The sequence below is a fragment of the Corapipo altera genome, unplaced genomic scaffold, assembly GCF_003945725.1.
Source record: "Corapipo altera isolate COAL_440 unplaced genomic scaffold, ASM394572v1 65, whole genome shotgun sequence".
Taxonomy (NCBI): domain Eukaryota; kingdom Metazoa; phylum Chordata; class Aves; order Passeriformes; family Pipridae; genus Corapipo; species Corapipo altera.
In genome coordinates this window covers 11,961,126-11,972,912 of record NW_020884891.1, presented here as the reverse complement: position 1 = coordinate 11,972,912, position 11,787 = coordinate 11,961,126, and the positions used below count along the sequence as shown (strand labels likewise).

At 45.5% G+C, this 11,787-nt stretch overlaps 1 long non-coding RNA gene across 1 annotated transcript; it reads right to left on the bottom strand.

Moving 5' to 3' along the window:
• Positions 1 to 1,966: 1,966 nt before the first annotated feature.
• On the bottom strand, positions 1,967 to 8,825 carry LOC113948150. The gene is made up of 3 exons (XR_003528013.1): positions 8,709 to 8,825; positions 3,394 to 3,520; positions 1,967 to 2,111 (listed from the first exon to the last, which is right to left on the bottom strand). It is a non-coding gene; the product is annotated as an uncharacterized LOC113948150 (long non-coding RNA).
• Positions 8,826 to 11,787: the final 2,962 nt, after the last annotated feature.

Genomic DNA, 11,787 nt, shown 5'->3' with positions numbered 1-11,787 from the left:
CAGAGAAGTGAAATTACAAAATTAAAGCTGTGCTGGCTGCCAAACCCCCCTCCAGGAAATTAGGAGAGTGAAGCAGGTGAGGAGCCTTTCACCAGGCAGACAGGAAAGAAAAAAAGTTATTCATCAGGCAACTCTTTCAGAAGCAATGTGTACCTTCAGCATGCTGATATGTGTGGGGTTGTCACTGACATTCCCCATGGAGTGGAAGGGAGCAGAAGCTATTGTCCAGAACTGCTGTTATGCACCACTGTTTTTCCATCCCTGCACTTTGAGTCATCTTTTCAAAAGAGAGCTCTGAATTTTCTGGTTGCAATCTTCAGTCCATGATTACTTGTAACCAGTGTCATCACCTAGTACATATTTGTTTACAAGCATCCAGCTCCGTGCCTTTCCAAATGCAAATGAGACGACTATTATACCAAAGATTTGGTACAAATGAATGTGTATGGGCAGATTAAATAATTTTAAAAAAATAATAAAATAAAATTAAAAAAATAAAACAAAGAGTCCTCTTCCAGGACAGATGTTTCTCTCTCTCTATGGTGTGCCATTCATAGTATGGCTGTTACACAGCTCTTTGAATCAAGGCAACAACCCCTCTCATCCTGCCTTTTGTGACATTAACAGTTTCAACCCCTTTTTGCCTGTTGGGAAAGGCAACAATCCCACCCTTTCAGCAAACCATTACACTAAGCATATACCATTCTCTTTTTTTCGAAGTGCAGAATTTCTTCCCCCACCACATGTCCACCATCATGCTTAGAGCATGAACTACAAGTAACCCAGGACAAAACCCCGACCTTTCATACCTGTGAAGATGAAACACTGATAAAATCCAAAGCTGTTCTTAGTTCTGTGGAGAAAACTAGAATTTTAACCAATTGGGAGTGAGTGTTTCCACAGACACTCCCAGCAGAGTGGAGAGATACCCAGATTTACAGTGTGATTAAAATTGTATTTTTACATTTTATTTTCCACTATGTGGCTTTTCCCCCCCTCTGCTGTAGTATTCTGCAGGCCTTAAAGAAGCGTCCCTGTATCTTAGTACACAGAGGTCTTGGGATATTACTTGAAAACAGTACACCAGGAGGAAATTGTGCAATCAATTCCATGAGAATGCCTCCCTCAGCAATAAACAGTGCCTGTGCCAAATAAATGGGTGATGTGCGTCATAAATTTCCTTTTCCTGTCAGAGCAGCCACAAGAAATGGATGAAGTTATGCACATTTGTATAAAAATAAAAATGTGTTATTTGCTCTACAGCGCGCTGCGGACAGGACGCCGGAGCTGCACCGTGCCTGCCCGGGCTCCCAGCGCCGCACAGCCCAAGGCACAGCTCCTCACACACAAAGGAAAGCACTGCCAGTTTTTCTCACAGTCATATCACGCCAGTTCCAGCCTAACTGTTCACAAACAGTGAAAGAATGCCTTAATTTTTTATTTTTTTTGCGTTCATCTTAAGCCCCTGTCAGAGATCACTTGTTGTCAAAGAGGAGGTGTTTACCACTTGCTGCAAATCAAACCTAGGCACACAGTCCTGCCTGAACAGCTCAGTCTTGACAGTCCAAAGCCACTAGCTGCTGCACTGAGAAGTCAGGATCTTTTATTCTTTTTTTTTTCTAGGTAGTATTTCTCCCACTGACTGAGTCTACAGAGTAAGAAACTTGCTTTGCATTTACATCCCAAGGATGTAACCCACTACCCTTACACATTCAGCTCAGCTCCTCATCTGGCATAGATAAACACAGGACACTAATTTAATGCTCCACAGAAAGCTCACTCCAAATGGGCATTCAGACTGTGGCAACAACACAAGTTTGGATTACTTTATTCTATTTATTTTACTATTCTTTATTCTACCCTGTTACGTTGTCGTTCCTAACCGCGGATGAGTGTTACTCACTGCAACCAACAGCAAGAGCCTCTGACCCTGAGCCCCTCCATGTGCTGTGCAGTGACACCTCCACATCCCCTCACACATCTCCAAAGGCTGTTCCTGCCCAGGACACTCACCGACACAAAGCAGTATCATCTCTGCCTCTCCGTTGCCTCTGCTCACATCCCTCCTCATCTCTTCTTTACCAGCCACTTGTATAAGATTCCTGGCTCAACTGGGGGACAGAGAGAGCTGTCAACACTGATATATTAGAAATACAATTCAAGCAGCTGCTATTTGTGGTTTATTTTTATATGACTTTATTTTTTCCCCTCAGACTGATCTCCATTTCTATAATATTATTCTTTCTCCTAGGTCAAACAACATCTGTCGTATAAAAAGGAAAGTAAACTCATTTGGATGATCAAGTTTACATCTTTCCATTTATATTTTACTTTAGTTGCCTTACTAGGAATTGCCCTGCTTTGCCCTCTGATACTTTATGAACTACTGGGTCCATAGGAAGATCTTGTCATTACTTTAGCATCCACAACCACTCCACAGGCCTTAACCTGACAAACCACAGCTGCTCCACAGCAGGATTTACAGGCTGTGTCCATACTGCCCTGAGAAGTGGGGAGCAGAGCAGACCCTCCTCCCACCCTTGCTGCCTGCTCTGTAGGTGCAAGGGGCTGCATCAACAACCTACAGTCCCTGCTGCTGCAGAGAGCTTGCTCTGGTCACAAAAGAAGTCACCAATGACTGTCTTTAACAGTCAGTGCAGGCACAACTATAATGTGTCAAAAAACCTCCAGAGACATAACACAGGCAACTGTAACCTGGCATAACTCTCTAAGGTTAAGGTTTGTGGTCACCTTCACCAGCTGGGCATCTGGCCCTGGGCTGGCTGCAGGGCTGGTCCCAGCAAGCAAGGGCATTCTGTCCTATTAGGACTCACAAACAGTGACCCAAACCAACCCAAAAAGTGAAAACCAAGTTCCTACATCCAAACCTGATTTAGTCCAGTGAGAGTGAAACTATTCAAACCCATGGAGGGCTCTGCAGCTCTGGCTCTGGCCTCTGTGCCTGAGGACCACTGGCAGCACTCAATGTCTTTGTTTCACTCTTCTACTTCTCAAAGAATAGAGCTACAGGGAAAAAAAATTAAAAGGAAAAGTCCCAGCTCTTTGGAGGCGCAAGATGAAATCAATGTTATTGATTTGATCCCAGCTGGCATTTCATACATTGAAACACCAGTCTTCCCCCCTCCAAGTCAAGAGTTAGAGCAAGCAGGACAGAGAAAGATGACAGCAGTTGCCCAGATGTGATCCTCATGAGAAAACCTGTTATTCTCACGTTTGGTCACTGCTGAGAAGAGCAATTTGTTCAGCCATCAGAGGACAGATCCACACAGGAGTCAATGAAGAAAGGACTCTCTTGAGGGCAGGTAGGGACCTCAGGAAGCCAAAGAAAACTCTGATGAGGCCACACCATTTTTCCTGTGGCTCATAGCTGACCTTTAGTGCTTACTTTCCTCTTCTGCTGCTACCTCTGTTTTTTCTAGCAATAGCGAGGATCAGAGCTGTAATAGTTTCCATCACGTCTTCCATAAAAAAACACTTGACTTTTCCATAAGGCTTTGCTCTAAGAAAATGACAATTTACAAACATGAAAATCTTTGCTGGTACTTCCTAAGGTTAAGAAAAAAAAAGGCAATCTCCATATGTTCGCATTTGTTCTTTTAGGTAAGTAAGCATGTTCCCTCTAATTCTTCTAAATTGCCAGGACATGATGGATTTCCACAGCAGACTTTCTCCCCCTGAAGACAGTACAAAGAGCCCACAGTGTGAACAACCATGTGTAGGACTGATTTTCATTCTGGTCTGAACCCTCAGTATATTTCTGAACAGCAGCAGAACCTCTATTGCTTATCATGAGAGCAGTAATTTTGCTGTCACACAGCTGGTCACAGGAACATCCCCCCCAGTTGTGTATGCTTTCTGTTAAGGATGCAATCCCAGAAGAGCACAAGAATATCCCTGCGTACCCTTCTCCTCCACACACAGTTAAGGTAAGAACATGAAAGTGGCCTAACTTCAGTTCTAGAGGCAACATGAAGGACACCTTCCTGCTCCTCACAACAAGATTCCCGTTGTGACACCAAACTCAGATGTGTCCTGGGGGTGAGGGTGCAACATGCCTGACATCCCCCTGCAGCTCAGGTGGCTCAGGTGGGAGGATGGAAGCAGCTGCACCATCTCTCATGCTCAAGGGCTGTTACAAAACCCGCTGAGGGGCTTACAGCCAGACAAGTGAAGTCTTGCAGGCCTTCAGTCAACACACAAAGACCAAGTATCTACAGAAAAGAAATGTTCCCAACATCATCTCTTTCACCTAGATTTTCTTGTTGAAACTTGACAGGAAACAGGCACTTTTGCTGCAGCTGGTAACAATCAGCCTCCTGCACCCAGCACCTGCCCCTTTTCTCCACTGTCCCATGGCAAGGCATGTACCTCCAGGGTCTGTCATGTCCAAACACCCTCTGCCAAGACACCCAAGAAATCAAGGGAAAAGTTTTGAAGTGAAATTGTGGAGTTGCATCTATAGCTTAGAATTATAGTGCTCCTTGTCTAGAAAAACTGCTGGGAGTTGCAAAAGAGCGAGATTTTGTACAATAGTTTGAATAGCTGATGGTTCCAGTCCAGTCCAAGAGCCTCACAAGAAGGGCCTGACTTGAAGCCTGAAGTATTTCTGTTCCCAAGGGCACAAGGGTATGGAGAATCATGCCACGGTTTTTATGGTTAACTGAATATTTCTTTTCAATCTCTGAAGGGCTTGGGGTTTGTTTGAATTGTGAATGATGGCTCCTGTCCCAGCTCTGTGTGTGACACAGTCCTCTAGTGACAGAGTTCACACACTGAGCCTCAGTCAAGAATCCACATGTACCCTGAAAGTTGCTGGCACCCAGAGTGTATAATTAAGATCATATGAGACTCAGCATTTCTTTCCCTTGCCCAGCTACATCCAAGAAAAGGGCCAAATAAATTTCTTTGCCCTTAAGAATTGGAAGGTAAATCCTGTAATTTGATTTTTCCTTACATGCTGTCATTTCTAGCTGTAATTTCTATTTAAATGTTTCTTTACACTCCTCACAACCACCACTGTCATGATACATTATGGCATGATTTTTTCCCGCAAGATAGCAAGGCAGTATTTTCAAAAGCAACTAAAAGGGTTAAAAGCACAAGTCCCCAGTCAAAATCTGTCCAGGATGAATGGTTCTATGAGCAGGGAAGTTATGTGAGCAGCACAATGTGGGTTCTCACCTCAGTGGTGCCAAGAGATTATTTTGGCAAGTTACTCTAAAGACCTGAATTTAAAGGGATAAAAGGTTGGTTTGGCAAGTTGAAATAGCAAGGATAATTCCACTGATTTTATAGCAATAGCCAATCCTGCTTCAGGGGATTTAAACAGCAAGAATAATAGGTTTTCCTTTTCTTATTAGAGGCCTATTTTATCATTTTGTGCATCAGTCCGTTGATTGCTGTATCAGTCAATGAAGGGGGAAAAAAGCCCTAGTTTTGAGAAATACTAATTGCTGTCATTTAAGGTGCTGTCATGATTGTGACTTATACCTTACAGCTCAACATACATACAGACCTAAAATTCTCAGCCTTCCTTAAGTGTTCAGGACTGGTTAAGAGAGGAGCAGAAGAAATGGATATTTTGACAGTTTGACAAGTGCATTTCTTACCTGGCACAACTGTTTTGTATGGACTGGCCCTGGGCATTGATTGACAAGCTTACCACAATCCAAGGGAAAGCAAAATAAGCTTGCCTCTTGTACAGCTCAAATGAAATCAGCTGTCCTCTATAGCTGGGTAAATTCAGAGCAACGTGCCGAACTTGCTCTGAATATACACCAGGGGGAAAAAAAGGAAGATTTTAGTACTGACTTTTCATGATTGGAAACAGCCATGGCATTGTGAACTCCTTTGAGTGTAGAAGGAAAGCCACATCTGAGAGTTTCAATGGTCAGTTTGAGTAATATTCCATGCCCTGCCTTCAGTTTGATTGCTGAGCTTCTCCTCTTCAAAAGCAATGGCTTTGATTTCTTTTCATCCAAATCTATGTGGAAAAATGTATTTTTCACCCTCCTGCACAGCCTATAAGTAACAATTCCTTCACTGGAGATGGGACTCCTTCAGGAGCCAGAAGTGAGTTGACTTTTCCTGGGCAGGGGTGGAGGAGAAGCAATGTAATAGGGAAAAACAAACCAACCCCCTGGCTTGGAGTAGGAGAGAAAGAAGCAAGAAAAGAGGAAACCGTAAAAGAAGAGAAGAAATGGGTGGAAGGGAACAAGAGAAACACAGAGAGAAATAAATACTCTGGAGAAAAATATAACTGACTTCAAAACTCCCAACATCTGTTAGAGTTAAAGGGAAACCCTTTGTGCTCCTCAGATTTCCTCTTTAGATGATGAATGGATGCAGTGGGAAGAAGCCTGTGGAGGAAAATCCAACTCTCTCACCTTTGTGCACAGGTTCTGCAGGGCTACTCTTTGTTGCCTTATGCTACAACACACTGGTGCAGTGGCCAACACTGCTGACAATATTCCAGGTGGGAGCTAATGCCTTTACCAGCAATAGACACACCACCTCTTCTAGTTTTTATCCTGTCCCTCCATTAATGCAGCCTTGTGTCTTGCTTGCCCTTTTGCTACGGATGTGATCTAGGCAGACAGTTTCAAGGATTTTTCCAAAAGAAACTAACCCCACACACACATCAAATCCCTCTCTTCATTGCTCTGCTGAATGCTTGCTCTGTTAAGGCATATTCCCCAGACCAATTCACTGCTTGCAGATTAATTACTCTACATTTCTCCACATTTAATTCCATTTTGTCATTTGTTAGCAGAGTCACTGAAGAGATTTTGGCCCTGGTGAATCTGCTTAGGTTGTGCCCAGACTTGGGGAGACCTTACACCAAATTATCTCTTCCCTCAACCCACCACAAAGCTGGAGTAAATTTTCAGACCTCAGCAGCTTCACATGCACACAGTGTTTCTGAGGAGCAAGCTCACTGTTTCCAAGGTCCAGCAAATAGACTGCTCTGAAACACGTGGTGGTGCAGCAGGGCTGGCAGCCCCCTGACATGGCCCCAGAGGAACTGGTGACTTCAGACCATGACAACTGCTCCCACCCAACAGAGACATGAAAGGACTCCTGGCTGATCAGGCTGGGAAGTCAGAAGGGGGTCTAGCTAGGACACTTTGCTGCTGGTGGTGCCAAACCCAGGCTGCCTTAGAGACATCAGCATGGTGGGGCACCTTTGTGCTGTCTGGATTACACATCACAGAGATCCTGAAACAGTCCCAAGAACAGCCTTCTGCCAGCTTGAAAAGTTTTCATCTGTGCTTATTGTCTCATACCTGCCCTCGAGCTGGTTTTGATCCAACAGCCTCTATTACCTCCTCTTCCTTTACCTTTTGCCTTAGCTATTAATCTCTGATGTGGAACTTTGTGAAATGCTCTTTGAAACTCTAAGCACACTGCTGAATTCCCCTTATCTAGCCTGGCAGTAATATCTTCAAAGAACTCCAGGAGGTTAGTTAAGTATGACCTCCTCTAGCTTCAAGCTCAGCTTCCCAGCAAGCCCTTCACTCCTTTGCTAGAGATGAGAGGAAGAGGACGGGGAACTCTGGGACAAAGAGGCACATCACTGTTACAATACAGCCAGCAGCAGACACAGCACCACTCCTGCTGCCCAGCACATTTTTAAATTACCTTGGCGACACCAGGCTCTCTGACTGCACCTTCTGTTTCACCAGGACCCAATGCAAATCACGTCTCCAAGGCAAGCTGCCATTACCCACTCAGGGGAGGACTTCCAGAGGGACATCAGGGATTTCTGAAATAATGCTGGGGACCCAGCTGCACGTCCTGCATCTCTGGATAGCCCCTCTAGTCCCTTTAATTTCTACCTGTTCTCAGGTTCTCGTCTTTCATGCCCTCCAAACATGGAGCCATTTTAGACTTACACAATGCTACAGCAAATGTTTTCGCCATGAAGTTGTCCAAACACTAGAACAAGCCTCCCCAGAGAGGTATCCCTGCCCTTGGAGACATCTGAAAATCAGACAGTCAAAGTCCTGAGCAACACTGCCTAACTTCAAAGCCAGCCCTAATTTGAGCAGGAAGGTGGACCATAGGATATATTAGAATAAGGTATATTGGTGATTTTTATCTTCTCTTTGGACCCAGTCCCACATTCCAGCTCTTAACTGGTGATCCCAGGAACCCAAGCCTAATAGGAACCTATCCAAAGCCCTGCCAGAACCTTGGCTGGGGTTAGGTACAGCTTGGTGAGTTCCCTCCCTTCTGCATCAGCCCAAGTAGTATTCAAAGTTTATCTCTACAATGAAATGAGCCCAGGGTTTAATTTTACTTCCACTTGCAATGTGCAGAATTTCCCCTTGCACTGTGCTTCCTGCTCCCTCAGAGCACCTTGCTGTGTTTCCATTCACACATCATTTCTTGCTGGTTTCTCATTTACATCATAATACCAAAGTTGCTGTTTACACTGAGCTGCACAAAGGTATGTTTTACATCTTACTGTGGTGTGATCATTAACATCACACTGCTGGCCCCAGGGAGTTTCATGACTGGATTCAGATCCATCTGTCCTGTGTTCCCAATAGGGGTTCCCCCTGCAGGCCTGAATATTTTGGCAGGAGACAATTCAAAATGTGCAAAACACTACATGTCAGGCAGAATGTGTTACCTTAAATGATGATCTATTATATGAATGTGCTTGTTGCTTTGTATCTTACCTCTTTAAAGAGCAGCCTCTTCAGAAATCATGGTGCAATCTATGCTCCATCACAATAAAAGTGCTAGGTACACCTGCAGTGAGGTAAACTCCCTTAACACACTCAACCTATAGATAAAATCCCCTCAAAAGAATAAAAAAAGACATGAGATGCCATTCCTTATTTACAACTGATACAAGGTTACAAGATTTTGGTGTATTCCCTTTATAGGTGTGCATCTCAAAGGTGTATATATAAAGATTCTACCACATGTATCTGCATAGTCTGGAAACTAGAATAAAGGCACACATGGCAGTGCTGCAGATTTCACCCACATAGCCACAGCTCTGAGCATTAATCATGGGGGGAGCCAGGTGTTACAGTATGCCAGCTGCCACGCTGTCCACAGCCAGTGGGATCCAGGCAGGGGGAAGGAGACATCTGCTTTGGAAGTAAACATCCACCTGGCAACCTAGGTGAAAACATGAGCTACAGAGAAAAATGAGGATGGTGAACATGTCTTTTCCTTATAGGAAGTCCTGTAGAGGTTCTCTCACTTTGAGGGTTGGCTTCAGTAGGAGATCATCCCTTTTTTATTTCTCCTCAGTTGTATTTACACCTAGGGCTTACTGCAGCTGCCCTTGAACTCCCTCCCACTGTGTCTATCTACTGTTTGCTCAAGTACATTAGAACAGATACCTCAAGATTAAATCTTAAAGACCGTGTGTGGATGGACAAAATCTGGCAACATTTTACCTTCAAGTGTGAAAACAGAACTTAGCTCACTTTCTGCCATCTCCTCCTCTATGTCCTTGGAGGGAAGAGACACTTTCATCTGCACTGGTGGGAAATGTCACCTCAGCGTTGAGGACAAAAAGTCATTCCTGACACTTGGCACAGAGTAGGCTCAAAACTACAGCCTGAAAGTGGCTGGGTTCTGTGAAGGAAATATGAAAAAAAAAATTACTGAATAATAAATTTGACAGAACTTATCCTAAATAATAGCAATCTCTGTAGGCTTCTCAGAAGTTGCAAGGCACACACTTGCAAACAGAGGTGCCCTCAGGAGAGATCCACAACACAAACTGGGCCCCTAGGCTGGCTTTGGGCTGCATCCTTTCATCTGTAATACACAGCTCAGGTTGACCTTTAACTAGGAAAAATAAAAAAGGGAGGTGACTGTTACTGAGTCACACAGAGGGGAAAAAAAAAAGGTGTGAATTACGATGGGGATGAAAGGAGAATATTTAGAAAATCCTGGGAGGCAGAGCATTTTGAGAAGGCTTTTGGATGGGGCAGACACACTAGCAGCACTGGGTTTGCAGAAGTAGTTGCTCTGGTGCAGGTTTGCCATCAGGTTTCCCTTGGTTTTCTCAGTATAGATGTCTGAAGTCTGAGATTTCAAAATCCACAGGCACTTCTGAAAATCTTGGTTCCTTACATATTCCCACAGTGCTCCAGTAACTGTGTAGCCTTGAATTTACTTAGCACTAAGTGCTGCTACAAGGGTCAGGACAGGTATCTGTCTAGGAAGCTGCCGGGTCCAGATCAAGCAGATTCAGCCCCAAGATATGGCAGGGAAACCACCTCACTCTCTATCCCCCACTGCAAGGAACAAGTCCAAAGAGAAAGGGAGAATCCTCAACATCTGTCCAATGCTCACAGAAGAAAAAGAAGAAAAAAAAAATCTCAGGATGACTCTTTTTCCTCCAGTGCAGGGCTCCAAAGTCAATATAATAATGTTTGCACAGATACCAACCTGGCTTTAACAAGCTGCGGCACAGTCAGCAATACCGTGATGACCAGAAGCATGTTATCCAGCTGAGGCTGGATAATAATCATCACCAATCCATCCACTTTCTTGAGAGAGCTTTGCAACCAGTGGTGGCCACTCTAACTTTTGGTACTGTGTTCACCCCACACAGAATATGTGGCCTGAAGCAAGTTCAGCCACATTCACGGCTACAGGAGGAACAGAAGAACCCTCCTGGTTGACCTACTTTCACATGGACCATCCACATCACGAACTCAGACGTGGCTCCAGGATTCCTGCCCTCACCAACAAGCCCAAAGCTGCCTTTACTTGGGGCTGCAGGGGAGAACCCAGAGACTGTGCTTGCTGCAATGCAACCTCACGCCAGTCAGAAGAGTCGTGCAGAGGAAGGTGGAGAAAAAAGAAATCACCGAGAATTAATCAAGCCATCATCAGTGGCTCCAGGTGCAATAGCTGTACAAGAAAAACAAATAAATCAACCCATGGTTAAAAATAGCCTTTTTGATTACTGTCTTCAGTCTTCGTCTAAAGACATCGTAAGGACATAGTGTTCTCTCAGGAACTAACCCTTGGCCCATACTTTACAGCTCCTGCCCTTAGAGCCAGTCAATACTCGCAGAAGGTAGGGAGGTAGGTTGATCAGAGGTAAAAGATTACTGTACTGTACACATTTGCCCCTGCTGGACCTCTGGACGCTGCCCACAGGGGAGGAATGTCCAGCACCTTCATGGCCACGCACGAGCCTTCCCAGCCAAAAAGCCACATCAAGCGAGTGCAGCCATCAGCCAAAGGCCACGAGTGCTCACTTTGGGCAGCTGACCTCGCAGGAGATGCTCATATGGATACCCGCGTGTCCCAACAGGGGCTGCAGCGCTGCACCTCTGAACTCGCACCCGCCTGGGTCTGCAAAGGCACCCCCAGCACAGGCGCGTCCCTCCCTCGGGGCAGCCGCCGGTCCCGGGGGGCTCCGCTGACGCTCGGGTCCCAACGGGGTTCATGAACCGGGAGAGATAAAAGAGGCAAAGCAGGGATACGAGTAATGGGTTTGTTAATTGTAACTCATTTAGGCTAATTTTTAAACGTCACCGCCCCCTTAACAGAAAAACCCGCACTGTCACCAGTGTCACCGTTTCCAAGCAGGTTCCCACCGAGGGTTCTCCGGCCGAAGGGGAAAATCTTGAGTTTAAGGCTCAGAACCGACCCCCGGCGGGGCCCGGCCCGCGGAGCCGCGGGGGACGGCGCCACCTGCTGCCCCCGCCGGGCACTGCAGGCACAGCCCGGGCCGGGAGCGGGGCCGGGAGCGGGGCCGGGAGCGGGGCCGGGAGC